This window comes from Schistocerca nitens, chromosome 3 (assembly GCF_023898315.1).
Source record: "Schistocerca nitens isolate TAMUIC-IGC-003100 chromosome 3, iqSchNite1.1, whole genome shotgun sequence".
Taxonomy (NCBI): Eukaryota; Metazoa; Arthropoda; class Insecta; order Orthoptera; family Acrididae; genus Schistocerca; species Schistocerca nitens.
The window spans coordinates 570,501,883-570,516,853 of NC_064616.1; the positions used below are offsets into that span (position 1 = coordinate 570,501,883).

General features: G+C 41.9%; 1 pseudogene; it reads right to left on the minus strand.

The window, feature by feature from the left end:
* Window positions 1-3,929: 3,929 nt before the first annotated feature.
* On the minus strand, window positions 3,930-4,047 carry LOC126250122 (5S ribosomal RNA; annotated as a pseudogene).
* Window positions 4,048-14,971: the final 10,924 nt, after the last annotated feature.

Sequence of the window (14,971 nt, forward strand, 5' to 3'; positions counted from 1 at the left end):
ATATTGACGTCGGGGTACATGCGCAGGAAACAGTGGCGTTTTGTAGCACATGTGTTTCGGGTCGGTTTTCTCATCTTAAACTTATCACCAATACCGTGGACTTACAGACATGTTTCGTGTGTGTTCCCTATGTGCCTATGCTATTAGCGCCAGTTTTGTGTAGTGCTAAGTTGTGTGGCACCACACTCTGCAATTATCCTTAATTTATGAGCATGAGTGTATTTAAAAACTCGTAACCTTGAGAAGTACTCAATTTAAGTTTAGTTGCAAGACCAAGACTAAAAAGTAATGTGATCATTAATATTAATACAAATCAACCTGTAAACTAACATGTTCCACGTCATTTCGATAAAGGAACGTTCAAATGATCTCTGGAACGTGAAACTAACAGTTCCTGGAGAAACGTAAATCATATACGGGTTATATTTAACAGTAAAGCTGGCACGGATCAAAGCATAAGGCAACAAAAGTAGAAACATTCCAGTAAATTTTTGTAAATTTGTGATAAGGACTATGGGACTAAACTGCTTAGGTCATCGGTCCCTAGGCTTACTCACTACTTAATCTAACTTAAACTAACTTATCCTAAGGACAACACACACACCCATGCCCGAGGGAGGACTCGAACTTCCGACGGGGGCAGCCGCGCGAACCGTGCTAAGACGCTTGAGACCGCACGGCATTCCAGTAAACATGGGTCTGTTTGCGGACCACTAAAAGCCAGTATACAAATTATTTCATACTACAAATAATTGTTCAGCTAAGCTTATCCGTTATGGATATTGTAGAACATGTGACTGTGTGTCAATTGAATATAACTACAGATATGTGCTATCAGTCACTTATGAAGTACTTGTTTTTAATCCGAAAGTTAGTTTTAGAGCCTTTTCAGATGGGACAGTCAGCAGCCACATATTTATTTTAGTAACATGGTACTGTATTGCGACGGAGTGAGCAGCATTGTTGTTAATATCCATCTGGCAGCTTTCATTTTCATTGGCTATTGAATGGTTGAAATGGCTGTGAGCACTATGGGACTTAACATCTGCTGAGGTCATCAGTACCCTAGAACTTAGAACTATTTAAACCTAACTAACCTAAGGACATCGCACACATCCATGCCCGATGCAGAAGGACTCGAACCTGCGACCGTAACGGTCGCGCCGTACCAGACTGAAGCGCCCAGAACTGCTCGGTCACACCGGCCGGCCATTGGGTATTGCGCACAGAATTAATCACTATTCACTACAAACACTGTCACCATAAATCCGTTAGCATCCAGCAGGCACTGTGCAACTGAGGTTCTTAAACTTCTCTAAGGTGGTTTTCGTAAGATTTAAGGCGTGATTCCTAACCTCAGGCGACAACGCTGTCGCCTTTAGTCGGTGTGTTGAACACGGCAACGGATAAACAATGCTGTTGCTTGTACGAACTACGGGAGGCGAGAGGCCTGGTAACGCCCCCGTGATTGTTTCGGTGTTATTGGAAGACGAAGATTATGACTTTTACTATTGCATTTCAGGAAAAGGCGAAAGCTGGTAATGTGTTTATATAAAAGTAGAACTGCTGAAGGTAGTAACACAGAACTGAAAAAAAAAACATTTGTTAAGTGATGAACATATATTCAGGATCTATTGTCGCTTAAATAAAAGACAGTTTAATTTCGTGCTCAGTTTTGTTAAAGATGACATAAAACAACGGTGCCTAAACATGCAATAAGTGCAGAAGAAAAATTATATTTGACGCTGAGGGAAGTCCACAAAATTGTATTCATTATTATGTTTTGCTGCAATTCCAGGACTTAGTGAGAGAGGTATGGAGGCTGAAGGGCTTTGCTGATGTGTGTTGCACTGTGCAGAAACGATATTACTAATTTTTCTTTTGGTTTCTGCCTTATAAACTGGAGTTAAACTCCTTATAAATTCGCTGATGTGCCGAAAAAATAAGTCAGTATCATCATTTTTGTGTTCGGTAAATGTTTTTAGTAAGTTTTTCCTAATTTCGTCCCTTTCTTTCCACATTTTTAATATTGAATCATCATTACTACAAACTTTACTACGTTTTCTTTTCCGTGTTGGCACACAACGTTCATCATTTGGTTGGTTGGTTGTGGGGATTAAAGGGACCAGACTGCTACGGTCATCGGTCCCGTTCATCGTTTGTTACCTTAAGTGTTTCACTACTATTTTATGTTGTATGTGTTTCTGCCGTATCGTCTTTCTGTGATGGCGAAAAATCCATTTGACGAGTTTGATCTCCATTATCTTCTTGGCTTTTTTGTGTTGTTGGCTGTGATGGTATCAATGTAATACTTGTTCTTCCACATCTGTGTTGTGGAAAATTATCAAGGTACGATACCTATACGTGCCTCTTTGTTTTTGAATTTTTTGAGGCAGCAGAGCCTTTTCTAATTTGCTTTTCTTCATGAACCTCTAGTAACCGTCTAATAAAAATTTCCATTTCTCACAGTCATCACCTACAAACGAAAATTATACTAGCTACATGTTTCGTTTCTTTCAGATTCTTGGCCACAGGTGAAAGTTACCGGTCTTTGTCAGTTGCATATCATATGTCACAATCCTAAATATCAAGAATTGTGAAAAATGTTTGGAGGATTTTAAGAAAAAGGCTACTGCCCATGTTGTTGCTCACTTCTACTGAATCAGATTCAGACATGTTGAGCATGAATTTTGGCTTAAATGGAATACACCTAACTGTGTAGGTGCTATAGATGGATGACATATTCGTATAAGAACACCAGAGACGAGTGGATCGCTGTTTTTAAATTACAAAGATTTTTTCAGTTGTTTTGTTGGCTATTATGGACGCAAATTGTAAATTCATTGGGCCGGCCGAAGTGGCCGTGCGGTTAAAGGCGCTGCAGCCTGGAACCGCGAGACCGCTACGGTCGCAGGTACGAATCCTGCCTCGGGCATGGATGTTTGTGATGTCATTAGGTTAGTTAGGTTTAACTAGTTCTAAGTTCTAGGGGACTAATGACCTCAGCAGTTGAGTCCCATAGTGCTCAGAACCATTTGAACCATTTTTTTTTTTTTTTTTTTTTTTTGTAAATTCATTGGAGTTGACGTCGGCACTTACGGAAAGAACTGATAACGGGATAGTTCAGAAATTGGCAATGGGCAAGAAAATAGCCTCAAATAAGTTTAATATACCTCACCCAAAGTGTTTGTCGGGCACAAATGTTACCACATTTCTTGATAGGAAATTTGCTGTCGGTGACTTTATGATGAACCTTTATCCCAGAAGAGTTGCTACATCGCATAGACTATCAGATCTCTGATTATAGTTTATGCCATGCTCGTCGGGTATCGGAAAACTGCTTTGGGTTGTTAAGCCAAGTATTTAGCGTATTTTATAGTCCTATTTCTGTGGCGCCTGACGTGGCTGACGACCTAGATTTATGTTGTTTACACTATTTGCTACGAGATTGCTACCATGAAGATAATGGTATTCCATTTTATAGCTATAATGTTAACGAAGCAACCAGCCAAAACGGTATGTATAGCTTTTCTCGTTTTCGACGATTTCTGAGCAGCATTGGTTGTCATATTAGAGACAAACTTAAAGATTTTTTCTCCAGTGAATACAGTTCTGCGGTGTGACAAGAGGCGTCTATTAACAATAGGTTACGAATAATCAAAGGATTGTATATAAGTATTTATAGAAGCCAAATCATGTGTACTCTTACCTTTTTAATACACTGATAGCATTCCGTCATCAGGCCACAAGTGGCCCATCGCGACCATTCGACCGCCGTGTCATCCTCAGCAGTGGATGCGGATAGGAGGGGCGTGTGGTCATCACACCGCTCTCGTGGTCGTTAAGATGGTTTTCTTCGACCGGAGCCGCTACTGTTTGGTCGAGCAGCTCCTCAATTGGCATCACGAGGCTGAGTGCACCCCGAAAAATGGCAACAGCGCATGGCGGCCCGGACGGTCACCCATCCAAGTGCCGGCCACGCGCGACAGCGCTTAACTTCGGTGATCTGACGGGAACCGGTGTTTCCACTGCGGCAAGGCCGTTGCCTACAATACACTGATAGAGTAATTGTTAATGCACATATGGAGTTATTTTAATAAATAATTGGTGGAATATACTTAATTGTTTTATTTAACTCCTGAGCTGCAGCTTTCCAGACGTTACCCTTTACAAAATCATTTCTGCATACGTCATGTCCTGCGTCATGAATTACAGAATATTTTATCACATTGTTGATTAACTTTTCTTCGTCGGAGTCCGAGAAACTTATTTTCACTTAATTGGGTTTGTTAAAAAAAAATGGTGCAAATGGCTCTGAGCACTATGGGACTCAACTGCTGAGGTCATTAGTCCCCTAGAACTTAGAACTAGTTAAACCTAACTAACCTAAGGACATCACAAACATCCATGCCCGAGGCAGGATTCGAACCTGCGACCGTAGCGGTCTTGCGGTTCCAGACTGCAGCGCCTTTAACCGCACGGCCACTTCGGCCGGCTGGGTTTGTTCGGCCAGCAAAAGGAGTCTACGGTGGCTATACGGTTCGGCGGTAGCGGCACTACTGGTTCCTTACCGGATGTGAGGTCTGTCGACGCATCTGGTATACGGCGGCGGCGACGGTGTCACCGCGTCCTGCACGCCTCACATTGCAAACAATGGGAACCAGTGCTTCCACCTGCAGCCGGTCAGTGCAGTCTGCGTATATGTGCGGAATTACTCTTTTTTTCGAGTGCCTATTAGGCCGCGCGGGGTAGCCGTGCGGTCCAGGGCGTCATGTCACGGTTCGCCCGGCTGCCCCCGCCGGGGGTTCGAGCCCTCCCTCGGGCAAGGGTTTGTGTGTTGTCCTTAGCGTTAGTTTAAGTTAGATTAAGTAGTGTTTAAGCCTTGGGACCGATGGCCTCAGCAGTTTGATCCCACAGTCCTTACCACAAATTTCAAAAATTTCCGAGTGCCTGTTACGGTTTCCCACTAGCCAAACAAGCCTATGTTCTTTCGATAGGTTTGATATCTCTTAGGGAACTCATACACATCAGTAAAATTCCAGTATGGGCCGCAGAGGCTTCCTGTAAGTAAACTGTTTCGTATTGGTATTGCGTCAAACCCGTTTGTTTTACCCATAACAGTTATTTTGTGATCATTCCACTTCATATCTTTGGGCTTTATTGCTTCTGGATATTTTTTTAGGAAGTGATAGACACTTTTGTGACATAATGTGTAAAAAAATATGGTACTTTTTACTTTACATTAATTTCACATTTTAGCAGTTCTGCATAAAAATTCTTTGAACCTGCTGATATTTTTCCAAGATCTAACCGTATATTATCACAGCTTTCATAGAACAAAATCTCCTTTCAGAAAATCACATAATCTGCAAAAAGGCTCAGAGCTGAACTAAACTCATCCGCTAAGTCATTAAACTGTGGTGTATCAATACACATCCTGGACGACTATCGGATATTATTTCTCAGTCTGCAGATAACTCATTATCCATAATAACTGGTTTAGATATGTAGATGATGTCCTGTGTATGTGCACTGGTACTACAAGACAACTCAACACATTCTTGAAAAACCTAAACAGTCAACATAAAAATATCCAGTTCACTATGGAAATTGGCAACAAATCCGTGCCGGCCGCGGTGGTCTCGCGGTTCTAGGCGCTCAGTCCGGAACCGCGCGACTGCTACGGTCGCAGGTTCGAATCCTGCCTCGGGCATGGATGTGTGTGATGTCCTTAGGTTAGTTAGGTTTAAGTAGTTCTAAGTTCTAGGGGACTGATGACCTAAGATGTTAAGTCCCATAGTGCTCAGAGCCATTTGAACCATTTTTTAACAAATCCGTAAACTTCTTAGATCTCACCATTGACATCAGTACACACACACATTGTTTCAAAATTTACAGAAAAACAACAACTACAGACAAAGTAATAGCTTCTTGCTCACAACACCCCATAAGTCACAAACATGCAGCTTTCCACTCAATGGTACACCGTCTCATATCTATCCCCATGTCCAGAGATGATTTTAAAGCAGAGTTAGATACAATAAAATTTATTGCCACAACCAATGGCTACAATCCAGTTCTTATTGACCACATCTTGCACAGGAAACAAAAACGGAAAATTATACCCCTCCTCTATGCCCCACCTGCTTCCCCATCCACTGTCTGCAAGAAATGGTATACACTACCATTTCTAGGTCAGGTATCACAGACTGTAGCCAAAGCACTGAAATCCTGCAAGTATAGAGTTTCCTACTATGTCAGGAACACTACAGCCCAGTATGTTTTTAATAGCGAAGACAAGATACAGTTATTAGCCAACAGTGGGGTATACATAATCACCTGTTCTGATTGTGGCAAATTTTACATTGGTCAGTCACGCAGAGACATATCAACTAGGCTGGCTGAACATGAACGCAGCTGGAGGTTGCAGAATTCAGACTCTACATTTGCTGAGCATGTACTGAGTGAGGGTCACAACTACCAGCCAGTGTCCCATGTACTTCACTTAGCAAACAAAGGCCATAAACTCAACCTGCTGGAATCCCTGGAAATTAACAAACATCTTGCTCACAGTCCAGATCTCAACCTAAATGAGCAGACACAACTCAGCACTTCCCCTCTCCTGAACTTCATGTAATCATCTTTGTTGTTCATTACTTCCCACACTCTCTCTTCCTACATATTCCCATTTTCCTGTAGTCATTAAGTTGTTTTATTTGTTGCAGTTGTCTTTGTATTCCACATAGGCTGTAGTTTCAGTAGCAAAGGGCTTCCTTTTAACTTGTACTTGTTTTACTGTCCATGTTTAACTCCCCTTGTAGTTGTCTCATCAAATAGTGTTCATATTTTACTTTGCTCATTTATTTAATGAAAACTGATACACAGACACTGTTTTGATTGTAATGTTAATGTTAAAATGCAGTAGCACCACACTCTCAAACTGTAGGTTCCCTCAAACACATCAATTTTCCTGCATTTATTAATTTCTGTTTATTTTATTGATATTTCTTAAGTTCCTCATGTATTCTGTATTTACATTGACAACCGTCTCTTCTTTTTTAATTGGTTGTGTATCACTCTCCATGTTTCATACCTCTTGATTCAGCCTTGTCTAGTACTAATTTTATCTTATTTTATTAGTTTTGTTTATTAATAGAAACTGTTATGTAGGCATGCTATTCCTATTTTGTGCTAAAGGTTTTCCTGTCTACTCCATTGCTATTTTTTTCATTGTAAAGATGTTACTTACTGTATGTTTCTACATCAGTCTAGATGTGTTACTTCTCTTCCAATGTTGTCTGCTAACATTTAACTTCTTTGGTGGTAATACTCAGTATATGTCTGAAGATGGCCTTGTAAGCCGAAACCGGTTAGCAATAAAAGTAATATTGTAGAACAAAAGCAAACTGGTGCTTTTCATTTATTATTATAATGTTGTTCTACCAAGAACCGACGGAAGATTTTGTTAATATGAAAATTAATTTTTTTAACCTGTTCATTTATCTCAGACGAACGTATTTCTTTGCTATAAGATTTGTGATGGTGAATTGAAAGCTTTTCGGAAGTCTGGAAACAACTAATCGGCTTGATCACCTCTATCCATTACATGTAAAATATCATACGTGAATATCTCGGGTTGGGTTTCACATGATCTATGTTTCGGAGTCTATGCTGGTTTCCATGGCGAAGAACATTTTGCTCGCTGGCGATTAGTATTTGAACCCAAGTTAAGGTTAATGATATAACAGGTAGATTTGATATCTTTTTTTAGAGATTAGTGTGACCAATTCTCTTCTCCAATCACTACGAAAGTTTTACGCTCCTCCTTTGTAGCCTCATCACATGGCCAAGTCTCAGACAACGCGCTCTCTGTAGCGTCAGGACATACACCCGACAGTAAATAGGTACAGGAACATAAAATCAACAAAACAGACATATTTTCTGCCAGAATGTGCTAACGTAGAGAATGTAGTTACATGTTAAGCCAACCCATAAAGGAAATTCACAGAACGGCCATAGAAGCTGTTGTCAAATGCAAACGTTTGGTAATTACTAAACACAAACAGCAATTCTGAAAAACCTAAGAAAGAAACGAAACGTCAGATACTGTGGAGAACTTTCACTGCACCTCAAGTAGATGGAACGCGCTGTACATAGACGTGCTGTTGCCGAAAACTGACTACTAACCACAACGAATGCACGATGATGGTGCGAACAAAGCCGTCATTGGTCTGAAAATCCCGTTAAAATGATCGTAATCTAGTGACGCGTAAAACATTGGCGTCCGCAAGGGAAGTGCTGGAGGGAGCGAAAGAGAGAAGGGGGGGTGGGGTTACAAGAGGGGGTACTTGCCCTTTCCTGGAATCTAGTGTATGGATTCTTCATTCATTACAGAATTCTCACTCCTGTCTAGAAATATTGCTCTTCGGTTCTACTAAACTGCAAATTTGGCATTGGTAAACATAACGGGTAATACTGCGGCTTCATCAATTACTATACAGGATGAATCACGTAAAGGTTGCACCACAAATATTACGGGAATGAAAAGTGATTTTGATGTTTGGTTTTCACAGAATGTGTTGGTCGTCAGCGTTTCGTATATTAGCCAGTCAATGGATTGTAGTAATACTTAGAAAGTGAATTTTTGTGCAAATAAACGCTTTTTTAAATGAAACTATGCCTATTGACATTAACAGACTAAAGGTAGGGTAAATTAGAATGTCAGTGGTGTTCGTTGCAGGATTCTAGTTAGAGTCGTTTAGAAGATACCGTATTTTGAAAAGTTCCCACATCGACACTTGTACAATACCTGTGGTAGCACACACTAAAGAACAACGCAGCTGCAGTCATGGACTGTGCGGCTCGTCCCGGCGGAGGTTCGAGTCCTCCCTCGGGCATGGGTGTGTGTTTTTGTACTTAGGATAATTTAGGTTAAGTAGTGTGTAAGCTTAGGGACTGATGACCTTAGCAGTTAAGTCCCATAAGATTTCACACACATTTCAACATTTTTGAACAACGTAAGTGCATACGCTAGTTATGTGGATTCTTACCATTTAAGAGACAACTGACCATCACAGGTTTTATTCAAAATGATCACCGGCAGCTACAGTACCCGCTTCCGGCCCGATATGAAACGACTGCTGCACACATACTATCATTTCAGCGGAGGCAGTAATACGTCATTGCTTATCACCATGTGTAATTGATATGTTCTTGTAGGCAGCATCTTTCAGCTTTCCGCACAGGAAAAAATCTACAGGCGTCAAATCCGGGGAACCGGCCAACCGAGGTACAGGTCCTCTCCGTCCAAACCAACGACTTGTAAGCACTTACAATGCTACACAAGTGCACGTTTAGTGTTCCGTCTATGAAAAACGGACCTATTAGCTGAAGGTTCACTATCCCACACCGCACGTTTACATGTCATGGACGCTGATGTTCCATCTGACGAAGCCCATAAGGATTGTCAAGAGATCAACAGTGCATGTTTCGGCGATATATCTGGCCATGATTGGTAAATGTGGCTTCTTCACTTAACAAGGTACATGATATGTCTGGAATATCCTGTATTAATGCCAATGTACAGAAGTTAACACGATTCTCAAAATCGTTTGGTGGAGATAGATATGATAGGGACGGAACATATGTCGATGGAGAATGCGTAGGACACTTGCCTGACTCATGCCACTTCCTGTGCGATTGCACGGGAGCTAAGATGAGGATCAACAGCAACAGCAGCAAGAACATTTATTTCCCCCCTCCTCTGTTGTCAATTGATTCTTCTGTTTACGTTGTCTAGGTGTTCCATACCCACTTTCACGTAACTGGTTGAAGAGGCTGATAAATAACTGCCGAAGTGCTTGACGTCTATTGCGATATCTTGCCGCGTACACCGTACAACAACGAACTGCATTCTTCGTAAATTCTCCATACACCATGGGCATGCCGCCTTTTTCTGCACTGGTAATTCCTACCGTCCACTCATGACCTACTGCTTGGACTGTCACACAGTAACTGTCTAACAAGTCGCAATGCACTCAAGGACCAAACAAGCTGTAAGTAGGCTGTTTAGGTTCTTATATTGGTAACGCCACCGCCACGTAGTGCTCTCTATGAAAATCACTGGCCGTGCTGCGTGCAGTCTGTGGCTGGTTTGCATTGTTGTTGGCTACTGTAGTGTTGGGCAGTTGGCTGTTAACAGCGCGTAGCGTTGCGCAGTTGGAGGTGAGCCGCCAGCAGTGGTGGATGCGGGGAGAGAGATGGCGGAATTTTGAGAGCGGATGTTCTGGACGTGTGTCCATCAGGGACAGTACATTTGTAAGACTGGATGTCATGAACTGCTATATATATTATGACTTTTGAACACTATTAAGGTAAATACATTGTTTGTTCTCTATCAAAATCTTTCATTTGCTAACTATGCCTATCAGTAGTTAGTGCCTTCAGTAGTTTGAATCTTTTATTTAGCTGGCAGTAGTGGCGCTCGCTGTATTGCAGTAGTTCGAGTAACGAAGTTTTTTGTGAGGTAAGTGATTTGTGAAAGGTATAGGTTATTGTTAGTCAGGGCCATTCTTTTTAGGGATTATTGAAAGTCAGATTGCGTTGCGCTAAAAAAAATTGTGTGTCAGTTTAAGCACAGCCATGTATAATTTTTCTAAGGGGACGTTTCAAAGCACACTGTAAACAAGCATAACAACATCGTACCCGAAAACTACTTAGCTTCAATGGCATAAACAAGTGTCGGTGTGCACACTTTTCACAATATGATGCACTATGTGATCAAAAGTATCCGGACACCTGGCTGAAAATGACTCACAAGTTCGTGGAGCCCTCCATCGGTAATGCTGGAATTCAATATGGTGTTGACCCACCCTTAGCCTTGATGACAGCTTCCATTCTCGCAGGCATACGTTCAATCATGTTCTGGAAGGTTTCTTGGGGAATGACGACCATTCTTCACGGAGTGCTGCACTGACGAGAGGTATCGATGTCGGTCGGTGTGGCCTGGCACGAATTCGGCGTTACAAAACATCCCAAAGCTTTCTATAGGATTCAAGTCATGACTATGGTTCAAATGGCTCTGAGCACTATGGGACTTAACATCTGTGGTCATCAGTCCCCTAGAACTTAGAACTACTTAAACCTAAGGACATCACACACATCCATGCCCGAGGCAGGATTCGAACCTGCGACCGTTGCAGTCGCGCGGTTCCGGACTGAGCGCCTAGAACCGCTAGACCACCGCGGCCGGCAAGTCATGACTATATGCAGGGCAGTCCGTTACAGGGATGTTATTGTCGTGTAACCACTCCGTCACAGGCCGTGCATTATGAACAGCTGCTCGATCGTATTGAAAGATGCAATCTTGGTCCCCGAATTGCTCTTCAACAGTGGGAAGCAAGAAGGTGCTTAAAACATCAGTGTAGGTCTGTGCTGTGATAGTGCCACGCAAAACAACAAGGGGTGCAAGCCCACTCCGTGAAAAACACTACTACACCATAACACCACCGCTTCCGATTTTTACTGTTGGCTCTACATAGGCTGGCAGATGACGTTCTCTGAGCATTCACCATACCCACACTCTGCCATCGCATCACCACATTGTGTACCGTGATTCGTCACTCCACACAACGTTTTTCCACTTTTCAGTCGTCCAATGTTTAAGCTCCTTATACGAAGCGAGGCGTCGTTTGACATTTGACTGTGTGACGTGTGGCTTATGAGCAGCCGCTCGATCATGAAATCAAAGTTTTCTCACTTCACACCTAACTGTCATAGTATTAGCAGTGGATCCTGATGCAGTTTGGAATTCCTGTATGATGGTCTGGATAGGTGTCTGCCTATTACACATTACGACCCGTTTCAACTGTCGACGGTCTCTGTCACTCAACAGACGAGGTCGGCCTGTAAGCTTTAGTGCTGTACGTGCCCCTTCACGTTTCCACTTTACTAACACATCGGAAACAGTGGATCTAGGGGTGTTTAGGAGTATGGAAATCTCGCGTACAGACGTATAACACAAGTGACACCCAACCACCTGACCACGTTCGAAGTTTAGTGAGTTCCGCGGAGCGCCCCATTCTGTTCTCTCACGATGTCTACTGATTACTGTGGTCGCTGATATGGACTACCTGGCAGTAGGTGGCAGCACAATGCACCTAACACGAAAAACGTGTGTTTTTGGGGATGTCCGGATGCTTTTGATCACATGGTGTATTTCGTAAACGAGTCGCACCAGAATCCTGCAAAAAACACTACTGACATTCTAATTTACTCTTCTTTTAGTCTGTCAATGTCAATAGGCATTGTTCCATTTAAAAAAGAATATGTTTACACAAAAAGTACATTTTCTAAGTATTCCTATAATTTGTTTATTGGCAAAGAATACTAGCCCCTGACTATCAATCCATTCTGTGAAAACCGTAGATCAAGAGCACTTTCCATTTCCGCAATATTTGTGGTGCAAGTTTTAGCTTATTCACCCTGTATAACTAGGGTATGCTAATCTGTCACAATGTCCACGAGAAATTATGACGTTTCCTAGGCGTAGCAGCACTTTCAACGCTGTCCTGCAGTCAAGGACGATATGAACTCTTACAGAACAGTGCCGTAATAATGTCCAAGGTCTCTTCTCTGTCACTTCCTCGTACAGGGAGGCGCGGATCCAGGGTTCGGTTCTGGGCGCCACAGTTTTTCACTGTCACTTCCCCTTCTACCGCACCACCACACACACAAAATACAATTTGTCGTCAGCCCTACATTTAATGTCACACAGAAGCCTAGGATTTTAATTTTAGTAATAACAATAAAATAAATAAAGTATTTTAAAATAATCATACTAATTTGTTTACAGTAGTGATTAGCACAGCCGACCGATGTGGCCGAGCGGTTCTAGGCGCTTCAGTCTGGAACCGCGCGACCGCTGCGGTCGCAGGTTCGAATCCTGCCTCGGGCATGAATGTGTGTGATGTCCTTAGGTTAGTTAGGTTTAAGTGGTTCTAAGTTCTAGGGGACTGATGACCCTAGATGTTAAGTCCCATAGTGCTCAGAGCCATTTGAACAATTTTTTGATTAGCACAGTGGTTTTGTTTTTATGGAGGGGAGGGGGCCATGACACCGTCCCTCACTTGGCTCTGAATACAACCCTTACTGAGCTGCGGAAAAGGACTGTTCCAGCACCCTGGCGCAGTGTCCATCGCAAATTCCCATAACACTTCCCTTCTCTCTCACCAGCATAACGGAAACATCACTGTAGTATACTTGGCCAGCATGTTTCCTCAATTCCCACAAGGACACTCCTCCTCTTTATGCTACCCACTTTAATGATAATACTATGTAACATGATTCTTTATGTACATTGAAGACGTGAGGGGAGAAAAGAAAGGAAAGAGAAGATATCAATGATATCAGCTGCGTCAGGACTCCGTGTGAAATCAGTGACGACGAATGAAAATGTATGCTGAGCTGGGATCCGAACCCGGGATCTTCTGCTTAATAGGAAATTTCATTAACCGCTAAGTCACCTAGACAAACTGTTTGTCGGAAATGTACGGACTATCTCAGCGCGCTCCCCAGCCGACTCACATTTCCACATAGCACCACCTATCCGTAACCTCCATCCATATCCTCCATTCATTTCGCTAAATTTAGATTCCCGAGGGTGGTCGAACGTAAATGTGCATCCGCAACGAAGGTTGTGCATTCGTTTCCCACTGAGGCGAATCAATTATTACGAATGTGTGGTGTCTGTTGTTACGGACATGTCTGAAAGAACAGGCACCACCCATTAAAGATAAATGATTGTTGATGTTTGCGTAATTTGGTTGTTCCTGAAGTACTTGTTTTAGCCGATTTCAGATCCGTTATTAGTTTTTTTCTAATGCGACAGTCTTTTCACAAATCAAGTAAACGCATTTTTCATTTAAATCTAAGTTCCATACAGAGAACTTTTACTGCAACTAAGGGAAATTTCATTCTCTCATGATGCGATAGTTGGCCACACTTGTCACATCCATCTGGCTGTTAGACGGGAAACTTTAGTGGTGTTGCTTGTAAATGTAGTTCTGCGGTTTCCCATATGTATTTGAATCTCATGAGCAACTTAAAGGGGTCTTTTTGGGACAGCAGATTTGAAATTTAATTAAAGACAAATTGTTTGAAAGTACAACGATTCTACTCGAAAAAAGGACTTTGGTTTTGTTTAAAAAAGTATTGGCCAACTTAATGAGCATGGCAGTGTTGCAAAGATAACATGTGGGCAGCATTGCCATCCATTTGTACCATATACGCCGTCTAAGGTGGATCATCAGTGAATGGAACGTATCAAGCTAACATAAACAGATGTGCTAATGTGAATTCTACTGTATATTGCGATTTTTAAGACTTAACAATCGTCTGTGAACGCTACATATCAGGACATAGCCACGTTCACAAGGTGCTTTTAGATTGTAAATGTTTTACTTCTGACAAACCTTTGTATGACGAACTAAATTTTATCCAGTAATATAACAGCTTGGCAGGAGATTCCAGTTCACAATAAACACGGTTTATAACAAAATTTTTTGTAGGTATGTAAATGTACAGTTTCCATTTCCGTTTCTTTTAGTGTCAAACAAAAACTTTTTTCTCTTATATTACGTCATAAATCACGATAAGAGATTATTCCATGTACAAACACCATGTTACAGTCCAGAAGATGACAGCAAAGTCTGTCGAAAGCGTTGTCCATAATAAGGAGGTGTTTATGCGATCCTGACTATAAAAAGTTTTTTAACAAGTGAAACGGATCGCTCTCAACATGAGAAAATTCAGTATATTGAGAAATAAGTAAATATACACGTAGAATAAAGATGCAGAATGTTCAAGTAACTTATGGGAATGCATCCACGTAACGGCATCGACAACCGCCGATATTTCGACAGGAGCACATCCTGCCATTTTCAAGGCATAACTGCAGAAGTAAGGGCTGTGC